The sequence below is a fragment of the Ursus americanus genome, chromosome 23 (assembly GCF_024610735.1).
Source record: "Ursus americanus isolate L20-20 chromosome 23, mUrsAme1.1.p, whole genome shotgun sequence".
Lineage (NCBI taxonomy): Eukaryota > Metazoa > Chordata > Mammalia > Carnivora > Ursidae > Ursus > Ursus americanus.
This window is the reverse complement of record NC_142149.1, coordinates 23675437-23688100: the sequence shown is the minus strand read 5'-3', so window position 1 is coordinate 23688100 and position 12664 is coordinate 23675437. Positions and strand designations below refer to the sequence as shown.

At 41.8% G+C, this 12664-nt stretch overlaps 1 non-coding gene across 1 annotated transcript; it reads left to right on the top strand.

Annotated features, from left to right (window-relative positions):
* Positions 1 to 8968: 8968 nt before the first annotated feature.
* On the top strand, positions 8969 to 9071 carry LOC123802889 (U6 spliceosomal RNA). The gene has a single exon (XR_006782683.2). It is a non-coding gene; the product is annotated as a U6 spliceosomal RNA (small nuclear RNA).
* The last annotated feature ends 3593 nt before the right edge of the window (positions 9072 to 12664 follow it).

The window sequence follows — 12664 nt, the reverse complement described above, 5'->3', positions numbered from 1 at the left end:
TCCCAATTTAAAAGCACATGAAGCATTTTCTCCTGTCAAATAAATAAGGATCATTATGTGTTTAAGATAACTCATAAAATGTAGGGGAATTGTAAACAGAAAAGGAAAATTTCCTCCTTCAAATTATTATTGAAAAGTGTTCCATGTTTAAGACCTTAAAAAGAAATGTGTTTATTCCAGAGATAGAAAAGACTCAAAGAGAAAAAAGAACTTTAAGAACAATCATCTGTTTTTCTATGGGTCACACAGCCTGTGACAAAACTGCTCAGTGTTTAGCTTTGGCTCACGTTGGCAATGCAGAAACCTTTGGATGAGGAAGGGAATCGTTTATTTTGTTAACTTTTGAAAAATGGATGTTTCCAAATTGTTTGTGAGTAAATTAAACTACACCACACTAGCCCTATTGACCCATGTACAAGAAATGGTCAATAACATTCTTCACACTACAGGACTACTGCCCTTTACTTTTTTTTTTTAACTCTAAAATCATTTGGTTACAAGATAATGAATAATTTTGTGTAGTCCCTATTTGGCACAAAATGCAAAATAAGTCACAGGTTACTTTGGGGGATGATTGTGGAATTCAAGAAAAGACAAGGAAATGTTCCTTTTCAAAGTAAAACAAATTGTAAAAAGCAACAAAAGAGAGAGAATCCATACCTCAATATTATTTAAAGTGGAAATAGTAATAAGACAATTTGGTACTTGACATCCACATAGCTTCTAAGTATGCAAATGATTTTAATTCAAAATGCGTCAGTTAGAACAGCAAACTGCATGGACTTAATTCAGTTTTAGCTACAGAACATCTATGCTTTTAAGACTAGAAGAATGTTTCTATCTAGAAAGCAAGTTATTTTTGTTTGCTTGTTTAAAATGTTATTCCTGATGATAAGATTAATTGCTTTTATTCGTGTTGCTATTTAGGATTTTTTTTTTTTCCAGGAGCTGTCTCAAATATTTCAGAGTGCTTAAGAGGGGATGCTGCTATGATTTTTTATATTTAGGTTTAAAAATTCTATGCTCATTAAAAACACTTCATCTGTCTTTGTGAAACAAACCAGGTTTACAAAGAAAAGTTACCCATCCTAATAGTGTCATTTTTGTTTGACTGAACTGAGATATAATTCTAAAAATGATTTCTGATTTTCATGGGTTAACAATCTAGAAAGAGTTTTGGTCCCCACACCTCTCCCCAAAACACTCTCAAATTTTTAAGAATTCTTAACATAACTTAACTTCCATTCTTAAACATAACCTGAAAGTATTTGGTAAGCATTTATACATTCAGTTGTTGAATTCATTTTTAGGATTTTCTTTTCGTTTCTAAAATGTGTTTACAAAGTGTGTAGAAAACAAATATTAGAGTTATTTTTAAATTGCTTTGAAATGAGGTTCATGATGTCTTTCCCTATCTTCCTCTTCCTCCCTGCCCCTCCCCCCCGCCCCTCCCCTTTCTCCCCCCCCTTTTGTTCCTCCATCTTTCTTCCTACTCCCGACACTGTCAATTCCTTTCCCCCTCCCCCTTTACCTTTACCCTCTTTTTAATTTTTCTTTTTTCTTTGGTACTTCTCTTCCCCTTTTTATTATTCTCTGGCTCCTCTGCCCCTCAACCCATTTCTTTCCTCTTTATAATCAATAAGCCTATCCCAACTTTCTATACTTATCTTCACTCCTTCCCTTTTCCTTTTTCCTGTCCCTCTATCACTAACTTGCTATCATTCAAACTGTTACTTCTGGTGAAGAGGAAGGCTGCAGAGATGCCTGAGTTATTTTATGCACCAAAACAAAAAGCTTGTTACATTTCTGAGGTGGACATCCATGGGATTCAGACCACAGAGCTCCCTGTTCTCCCAGCATTCATTGTCTGAACATTCACCAGACACTTTTACTTCTTTGTATCATTTTTCTGTGTCTGATGTTGCTTATAACCTATTTTGTTATTAGCATTTTATGTATCAAATCCTCTAGGGCACAGCCAATATATCACCCGAGGAGTCCCAGCACAGTGCTGACAGGTGTCCAAAATTATATAGTAAGTATCTTTTGATACTATCTGGAAAGACGTGGTCAGTGTGATCAAGTAAAATGCTGTGTTCAGCCTGTTGTGCTTTTCCTTTCTTCCTTTTCTTTCTTTCTTTCTTTCTTTCTTTCTTTCTTTCTTTCTTTCTTTCTTTCTTTCTTTCTTTCTTTCCTTCTTTCTTTTTTCCCCTGTTTTTATTTTTTTTAATACAATACTACACAATCATCAGATTAAATACAGGTAAATTCAGTCATTCAAAAGGCTGATGGGTCTACACCAAGAACAGCAACGAAGGGGTGTCTTTCAGCTCCTCGCTCCCTGGTCTCGTACTCATGACCGTCCTATGCCTGAGGTCCACTGATGAACTTCCTTTTCACCTTCGTTCTGGTTAAGTAGCCTTGGAGTTGTTCTCAACTCAAGGTTTCAGGCAGTCCGTGTCAACCATCAGAGTTAGTTGGCACAACCCTTTGCCATCCTTATCTCCCTTGATGCCATCCAACAATCTCAATGGACCGTCCACATGCCTTTCCTGCCAACAGGTCTCAGGGTCTTCTTCCTGGGACTGTAAGCCAGCACCCCATTAACCATGTAAAGATTTATTATTTTGTATGTCATCCAAAGCAAAAGTGGCACCCCCAGCCTTCCATCTCAGATTCCCAGGCTGTCTGGTACAGACGCTTCCCATCACAGACGTTTATTGAATACCGACCTACCAATACAGCTATGAACACTAAAGAGAAGGCAAAGCAATTTTTATGACAGTCTAAATTAAAGCCAAATTTAAGCAGGTCATGAAAATAGTGAAGTGCTTTGTTTTGTTTTTAATTTACAATACTCATTACTAGCAAGAATATAGTGAAATAGAACATGCCATATGGCCGTGTGGGAGAACAATCTTAAGGCAACAAAAACCTTTAAAAATTCATATTGTTTGACTTTGAAGTTGCACTTTTGAGTAATTTTTCTAACAAAAATCCGGTATATAGAACATTTTATTCAGCCTTAAAAAAGAAGGAAATTCTGATACCTGCTACAATGTAGATGAACCTTGAAAACATTATGCTAAGTAAAATAAGCCAGGCACAAAGGATAAATATGCATGCGATACCTAGACTAGTCAGATTCATAGAGGCAGAAAGTAGACTGGCGGTTACCAGGGCTTGGGAGGAGTGCGTGAGGTGGGGAGTTAGGCTATGGAGGTTCAACTTGAGAGGAGGAGAAAGTTCTGGAGATGGATACTGGAATGGTTGCACAACCATGTAAATGTTACTTAATGCCACTGAATCTTAAAACACTTAAAAATGGCTAAAATTAAAAATTTTATGTATATATTTTTAAAGATTTCTTTGAGAGAGAGAGCACACAGGAGGGGCAGAGGGAGAGGGAGAGAGAGAATCTCAAGCAGACTCCCCGCTGTGCACAGAGCCGACCTTGGGGCTCCATCCCAGGACCCTAAGACCACGACCTGAGCAGGAATCGAGAGTCAGTGGGTCAACCATCTGAGCCACCCAGGGGCCCCTATGTTATGTATAGTTTACCACTTTTTTAAAGATTTTATTTATTTATTTGAGAGAGAGCACGTTCGCAAGTGGGGGGAGGAGCAGAGGGACAGGGAGAAGCAGACTCCCCACTGAGTAGGGAGCCTGACCTTTACCATGATTTCTTTTTTTTGGGGGGGGGGGAGGAATACCATGATTTTTGAAGACAAAAATGTTAGCCTTTTCAAAATATCAAGAACAACAAAAAACTGAACAAAGATGTTATTTATCACTGTTAAGGGAAAGAAATTGTTAGCGATAGAAATGCTTACAAAGAGGGAAATCTTCAAATAACTTCAAACATAGCCAGTTGGTAAAATATTATGCAGCCATTGAAAATTATGTCCAGGGGCGCCTGGGTGGCTCAGTCAGTTAGGCATCTGCCTTCGGCTCAGGTCGTAATCTCAGGGTCCTGGGATCAAACCCCTCACCGGGCTCCCTGCTCACTGGGGAACTGCTTCTCCGTCTCCCTCTGCCCCTCCCCCCACTTGTGCTGTGCGCTCGCGCATGCTCGCTCTCTCTCTCTCTCTCTCTCGCAAAAGTAAATAAATAGATAAAACTCTTAAAAAAAAAAATTATGTCCGAAAGGGGTTTAGAAAAACTTAGGGGAAGTTTATTTTAAAAATACACATCACAAAATTTAGTATTTGTGCTCATATAGTCTGTATGATTGGAACCATCTTCTTTTTTTTTTAAGATTTTATTTATTTATTTGCCAGAGAGAGAGACAGCCAGCGAGAGAGGGAACACAAGCAGGGGGAGTGGGAGAGGAAGAAGCAGGCTCCCAGCAGGACAGGGAGCCTGAGGTGGGGCTTGATTCCAGGACCCTGGGATCACGCCCTGAGCCGAAGGCAGACGCTTAACGACTGAGCCACCCGGGTGCCCAGTGATTGGGACCATCTTAACAATGACAAAAGCTACATGTACATTAAAGACTAGAAATTACCTTACAGAAACTCTTGCACGTGGATACCCAGAGATGTGTACAAGAGTATTCATAGCAGCATTGCTTACAATAACAAAACCTAGAAACCCTACAAATGTCTATCTCTAAGGAGAATGGATAAGCAAAGGTGGGTGTAGTCATACAATGGAATTCGGGGGCCATCACAAGAAAGGAACTTCTGCCATGTGTATCAGTGTGAGTGAATTTCACAATTCTCACCAATAAACAAACAAAAACAGAAACCCAGGGACTGAAGATTATGCACGTAATGGTTCCATTTATGGCAGTTCAACACTATGCAAAACTAACACTGTGTTGTTTAGGGACGCCTCCAGAGGAGCTCGACCTTTAAAGGAAAGGAAGAGCTCCTCAGCAGCTAAGCAGCTTTTTAACCACCTTGGAGCCCTCTCCCAAGCCGTGCACCAAGCGGAAACAATAAAGCTTTTTGCAGAAAGAAAGGAAAGGAAAGGAAAAAGAAAAGAAAATGGAACAGAAAAGAAGAGAAAAGAGAATGGAACAAAAAAGAAAGGAAAGGGAGGAAAAGAAAGAAAAGAAAAGAAGAGAAGAGAAAAGAAAAGAAAAGAAAAGAAAAGAAAAGAAAAGGAAAAAAAGAAAGAAAAAAGGAGAGAACAAGCATGATAAACAAAATTCCAGAATGTGGTTAATTCTGGGAAGTAGCATAGGGATGACTGTGGAGGGGCTCGCAGGGCTCTTCAAAGATATTGGGGATGGATGTTCTAGTTCTCAATCTGAGTGGTGGTACATACGTATTTTATTATTCTTTTAAACTGTACGGTACAGTTTACATTATCTTTGTTAAGTGTAAATATTTCATAACAAAAATTAAATGAAATAATAAAAAGTCTGGAAAACACTGTTAATAGTAACTCTCTGGTTTTGAGAAGATGAGTGGTTTTCTCTCTATTCCTGTCTGTTTCTCTCTCCCTCTCTTTCTTTCTCCCTGTTTCTCTCTCTCTCTTCACTCTGCTGTATTTTTCAAGATTTCTAGACTATTACGTTTTGAGAACAAACTTAAAAAAAAAAAAGTCAGGGCACCTGGGTGGCTCAGTCATTAAGCATCTGCCTTCCGCTCGGGGCGTGATACCCGCGATCTGGGATCAAGCCCCACGTCAGGCTCCTCCGCTGGGAGCCTGCTTCTTCCTCTCCCACTCCCCCTGCTTGTGTTCCCTCTCTCGCTGGCTGTCTCTCTCTCTAGCAAATAAATAAATAAAATCTTAAAAAAAAAAAGTCAAATGGATATTCAAATGAATCACCCCAGAATACCTTTACAAACCAAACAGGGAATGGTTTTGGATCTTACACTCTTCCAAGATTTGATGCAGCCAGAAATCTCCTTCCATTAGCAACCAAGGTTGAGGGTTAACTGCAACTCACCCTGATCAATCACGGATGTGGCTTGACTTTAGCTAAAGGTCTGATTAATTATACATGTATTCATAATAAACTGAGATGGTGTGTACTGAAACTCAGGACCAGCATGGTAAACAGGAGCCAAGCACCCAGATTCACACCTGCCCAGTCTGTCCTGGATCTTGCAGATATATCGCTCCTTTCGACTCCCAAGCATGAGCATTTTTGTTCTCATGCACAGTCACTGGAAACCTCTAAGGCTGAAGCCCATGTCTGCCTCACCAGTCTGGGAGTTTCTTGTGAGCTCATGCCTTTCAGCACGCTGGAAACCTCAGGACAGGATCCATGTTGTTTCCTTTCTCTGTGAGCAGTTTCCATTATGTTCATCAACTAAGATCTCCCTTATTATTTTTCCAGGAGCCCAGTGTTTTGAAAAAAATATTGCCTATCAAAAAATTCCAATGACCAAGTAATAAATTGTTCCGGATTGAGTGGTGAAGCAGAACTTGTGCGCAAGCGGCAAGAAGTTATACTATTCCCACCAGAAGTAAAGGGACTTAGAATTGTAATTTGTCCACACAGCCTTGCCTGGAGCAGATGTCCGATTTGCATGAGATATCCTAACTGACTGCAAATAGTTTATGGAGACCACGGTGCCCTTCTCTCCTTCCTTCTTAGATCCCGGATCTGGGGAGCCTAAGGTTAGAAGAACATTCCTTAGGACCAGCTTTCCCAGTTCCAGCACTATGCCCGGGAGAAGAGCAGAAGAGAAGAGAAAAGAGAGAGGACGTAGTAAAATGTGGTAAACACCCAAGCGGGTAGCTTCATGGTTTCTACCTTATAGGTCCGCCATGCCACAGATAAGCAGCAAAACAGGATTCCAGCCTCATTGTCCTGGATCCCAAGTCCTTGCTCTTGCCCTTATAAAAGTGCAGCATTAAAAGTCCTAGTGCATGGAGCGCCCGGCTGGCTTGGTCCATGGAGCATGCAACCCTTGATCTTGGAGTTGCAAGTTCGAGTCCCACGTTAGGTATAGAGATTACTTAAAAATAAAATATTTTAGGGGCGCCTGGGTGGCTCAGTCGGTTAAGTGTCTGCCTTTGGCTCAGGTCATGATCCCACAGTCCTGGGATTGAGTCCCACATCCGGCTTCCTGCTCAGCAGGGAGTCTGCATCTCCCTCTCCCTCTGCCCTTGCTTGTTCTCTCTCTCTCTCTCTCTCTCTTTCTCTTTTGCGTTTGCTCACTCTCTCTCTCTCAAATAAATACAATCTTAAAAAATAATAAAAATTAAAAAATAAAATATTTTAGGGGGACCCAGGTGGCACAGTCAGTTGGACATCAGACTCTTGGTTTCACCTCAGGTCCTGATCTCAGGGCTGTGGGATTGAGCCCCATGTCAGGCTCCAAGCACAGAACGTGCTTGTCTGCCTCCCTATGCTCCTCCCCCCCACTCACGCATGCACTCTCTCTCTCTCAAATAAATAAGACCTTTAAAAAAATAAAAACAAAACGAAATATTTTCGGGGCCCCTGGCGGGCTCAGTCGATGAAGCATGTTGACTCTTGATCTCAGGGCTGTAATTTCAAGCCCCATGTTAGGTGTAGAGATTTTAAACAAAAATCTTAAAAAAAAAATACAATAAAATCTTTTAAAAATAAATACAAATCCTAGGGGTGCCTGGGTGCTTGGTTGGTTAAGCATCTGCCTTCGACTTGGGTCATGATCCTGGGGTCCAGGGATCGAGCCCCACATCGGGCTCGCTGCTTGGCAGAAAGCCTGCTTCTTCCTCTCCCTCTGCTGTTCTCCCTGCTTGTGTTCTCTCTCTCTCTGTCAAATAAATCAATCAAATCTTCTTAAAAATAAACAAATAAAAATCCTAGCGCAAATCCACACATATATCACAGTTTATTTTTTTATTTTTTAAACTTTTTTTTTAAGATTTTATTAATTTATTTATTTGACAGAGAGAGAGAGAGCACAAGCAGGGGGAGCGGCAGGCAGAGGGAGAAGCAGGCTCCCTGCTGAGCAAGGAGCCCGACAGGGGACTTGATCCCAGGACCCTGGGATCATGACCTGAGCCAAAAGCAGATGCTTGACCGAATGAGCCACCATAAGCCCCACAATTTTTTTTAAAAGATTTATTTATTTATTTATTTATTTGCGAGAGAGATAGCAGGGGGAGGGGCAGAGGGAGAGGGAGAGAGAGAATCCTCAAGCAGACTCCTCGCTGAGTGCCGAGCCCAACACAAGGCTCGATCCCAGGACGCTGATATCACGACCTGAGCCGAAATCGAGAGTCAGATGCTCAGCCAGCTGAGCCACCAGGCGCCCCATCACAATCTATTTTATGCAGGGGTGTAAAGACAACTCAGCAAATAGTGCGGGAACAACTGGATATTCATATGCAAAAAATAAATTTCCTTCCACAGCCCATCCTATATACAAAAATTAACTCAATCATATGCTTTAATCATTTAGGTCATAGAACTAACTGTAAAGCCAAAAGCTATAAGGCTTCTAGGAGAAAACCTTTGTGACCTTGAGTCAGGCAAAGATATCTTAGGCCACCCAAAGCAAAATATCAAAAAGCCAAATCGATAAATCGGACTTCATCAAAATTTCAAGAAGAAAAAACCCTCTCTTGCCTCTAGAAGGTAACCGGTAAGAGAATGAAAAGATGAGCCACAGACCGGGAGAAAAATATTCTGTAAATCCTGCATTTCATAAAGGCCTTGTATCCAAAATATGTAAAGAACTCTCACAACTCAATATCAAGAACACAAACAACCCTCTTCCCCCAAAATGAGTGAAAAATGGGAACAGACATTTCACAGGTCAAATGTTACAACCGCTTCGGAAAACAGTTCGGCAGTGCTCACTCTGGCGGCACGCATATTAAAATTGAAATGACACAGGGGCGCCTGGGTGGCGCAGTCGTTAAGCGTCTGCCTTCGGCTCAGGGCGTGATCCCGACGTTCTGGGATCGAGCCCCACATCAGGCTCCTCTGCTGTGAGCCTGTTTCTTCCTCTCCCACTCCCCCTGCTTGTGTTCCCTCTCTCACTGGCTGTCTCTCTCTGTGTCAAATAAATAAATAAAATCTTTAAAAAAAAAAAAAAGAAATGACACAGAAACGATTCGCATGGCTCCCGCGGGAGGATGACACACAAATCCGCGAAGTGTTCCATATTTTTGACGCAGTTGACGTTTGATAAAGTGACCTCGTGGACATTAACAGTGGACGTTTACTGTTGCGCCGTACACAGTCTTTGAAGTATAATTAAAAGTTTTTATTGAGCCCCCGGGAAAACGAAAACAGTTTGGCAGTTTCTTAAAAAGTTAAACATATCCCAATCCTAGGTATTTACCCAAGAAAAAGGAAAGCATATGCCCATAAAACAACTTGTCCACAAGGGTTCACACCAGCTTTATTTGTAATAGCCAAAAACTTGAAACGACCCAAATGTCCGTCAACAGGTAAATGGATAAAGAATTGTAACATACCATATGATGGCAAAGTCTTACTCAGCAATAAAAAAGAATAGACTTTTGGGGCGCCTGGGTGGCTCAGCCGTTAAGCATCTGCCTTTGGCTCAGGGCGTGATCCCAGGGTCCTGGGATCGAGCCCCGCATTGGTCTCCTCCGCTGGGAGCCTGCTTCTTCCTCTCCCACTCCCCCTGCTTGTGTTCCCTCTCTCGCTGGCTGTCTCTCTCTCTGTCAAATAAATAAATAAAATCTTAAAAAAAAAAAGAATAGACTTTTGATCATGCTACAATTGAATTTCAAAATCAGTGTGCTGAATGAAAGAAATCGGACAAAAAAGAATACATACTATATGATTCCATTTATATAAAAGTTTAGAAAATACAAACTCATCTATAGTAACAGAAAGCAGGTCAGCGGTTGGAAGAGGTGAGCAGGGGAGAAAGGGCTCAAGGAAATTTGGGGGGATGGTAGATATGTTCACTACTTTATTTTTAAATTTTTTTTTAAGTAGGCATGGAGCTTGAAATCACGACCCTGAGATCAAGCTCTGAGTGGAGATCAAGAGTCAGTTGCTCAACGGACTGAGCCACCCAGGTGCCCCAATTTTTTTTTTAAGTAAACTCTATGCCCAACATGGGGCTCGAACTCACTACCCCAAGATCAAGAGTTGCATGCTCTACCGACTGAGCCAGTCGGTGCCCCAATATTCACTACTTTGATTGTAGTGATGGTTTCACGGGAGAACACATATGGTAAAACATTGAATTGTACACTTTACGTTAAATATGTGCGGTTAATTATGTGTCAGTTATACCTTGATAATACTGTTTTTAAAAGCCCCAGTACTGTGAAGGGAGTGGCGAATTGGAAAATAACCATTTTCCATCATCGTAGTGAAGATGGGTTCAAGCAAGAATTAATGGTTGTAGGGGCACCTGGGTGGCTCAGTCGGCTAAGTGTCTGCCTTTGGCTCAGGTCATGATCTCAGGGTCTTGGGATTAAGCCCTGTGGGTGGGCTCCATGCTCACTGGGGAGTCTGCTTCTCCCTCGCCCTCTGCCCCTCCCCCTGCTCATGCGCTAGCTCTCTCTCTCTCTCAAATAAATAAACAAAAAATTTTTTTAAAAAGTCAGTATTATGAAAGACAAGAAAAGGCTGAAAGAGAAACTGTTAAAGGAAAATACGAGACATGACAAGTGTAATACATGATCCTGGACTGAATCTGATAAAGAAGGGGAAATACCCCAAAAAACATTATTGGGACAATTGAAAAACTTGTAATACAGACTATATGCTTTATATCAATGATAAACTTCTTGAATTTCACCATTGCACTTATTGTGGTTATGTGTGTGAATATCCCTGTGCTTAGGAAATATACATGGAGCAGCAGCTCTTTCTGCCCATGGGTCCTGTCCTGTGCTTAAATAAAATCACCCTTCTGCAGAAAAAAAAAAAAAAAAAGGAAATATACATGGAAATATAAAGTGGTAAAGAAACATATTGTATGTAATTGACTTTCATATGTTTAGAAGATAAATAATGGAATGCTAGAACGAAGTGGCAAAATGCTAAAAGTTGGTGTAACTATAGTTATATTAGAGTTCTCTGTATTATTTTTTCAACTTCCCTGTGAGCTTTAAATTATTTTAAAATGAAAACTTTAAAAAAATCTCCAGGCTAATGACGTCAGAGTCTCTGGGAATGGCACTGAGATTTTATTTTATTTTATTTTTAAGTAGACACCACACCCAACGTGGGGCTCAAACTCACAACTCTGAGATCAAGAATCGCATGCTCTGCTGACTGAGCCAGTCAGGCGTCCCAAGTCCTGGAGATTTTAAAAAGCTTTCCAGGCCAGGGTGCCAGATTTGGCAAATAACAGTACAAGATGTGCAGTTAAATTTGAATTTCAGATAAACAAGTTAAAAACACTTTTTTAAAAGATTTTATTTATGAGAGACAGAGAGAGAATGAGTGGGGAGGGGCAAGAGAGGGGGACAAGCACACTCCCCACTGAGCACGGAGTCTGACAACGGGAGTGGGGGGTGGGGGGCTGGGTCCCAGTATCTTCAGATCATGACTTGAGCCGAAGTCAGATGCTTAACTGACTGAGCCACACAGGTGCTCCTTAAAACATTTTTTAGCATAAGTATGTCCCCATGCAGTGTTTTCTGCCTAACTAGCAAGGACTGTCTTGGAATACAACTCATTTTCATGTCTGTACTCTGTTGGTCTTTGAGGAATATTAGAGAAATTTCTTGCTTTATGTGTCTTCTGTATACAAAACCAGCTCAGTTCTCACTCTCGCAGAGAGAAGGGCACTGAGATCAATATAAGCAGGTAGTAAATGGCCAGAGTCCATGGTGATGAACAGAAATGTTTCATGAATCTAGCACCTTCTGTAATAATAACAATAACGGTCAATATTTTTTAGGGCAGATTATGTATATGGTAGCCAGCCTCTAAGGTGGCCCCCATGATCCCCGCCTCCCGGTATTCACAGCCTTGCGCAGTCCCTCCCACATCATACCAGGGCTGGTCTCCGTGGCCAAGAGCATCAAGCCGAAGGGATGGTAGGTCATTTCTGACTTTCACGTAGATTTTCATCTTAAGCGCATGACTTTGCTCTGAGGCTTCGAAGAAGCGTGGAGAGGTCCCCATGGCGAGGAACAGAAGCCTCCAGTCGTGGGAACAAGCTTGGAAGGTGACCTGCCGCCCCAGGCTTCTGAGATTGCCCCCGGCCAACAGCTGGCTTGAGCTTCACGGAGACCCTGAGCTAGAAGCACCCAGCTCAACGGTTGCCAGATTCGCAATCCTCAGACACCGTGACCCGGCGAATGCTCTGTTGCTTTACACTGCGGAAGGGCGCCGGGATTTGGTACCCAGCGAAAGATCACGAATGTATCAAGATACCATGTAACACAATGTATCTGCTCAGTATACTTGTTTCCCAAACCAATTCTTTCTTTCTTTATCTGAGACAGAGAGAGAGCATGAGCCTGAACAGGGGGAGGGCAGAGAGACAAGGAGAATCAGACTCCCCACCAAGCAGGGAGCCTGACTCAGGACTCGATCCCAGGACCCTGAGATCATGACCTGAGCCAAAGGCAGCTGATTAACCGACTGAGCCACCCAGGTGCCCCCCAAATCAATTCTTTGAGGTAGAAACTTGACACTCCCATTTTACAGAAATGGGAACCATGGCACAGAAAGATCGGGTTGCTCTAAATCACCCACCCCGCTAGCAGCATCAGTGGGTCCGTCTGCAGAGCCCTCGGCCCTAACAGGGAATTTCAGAAG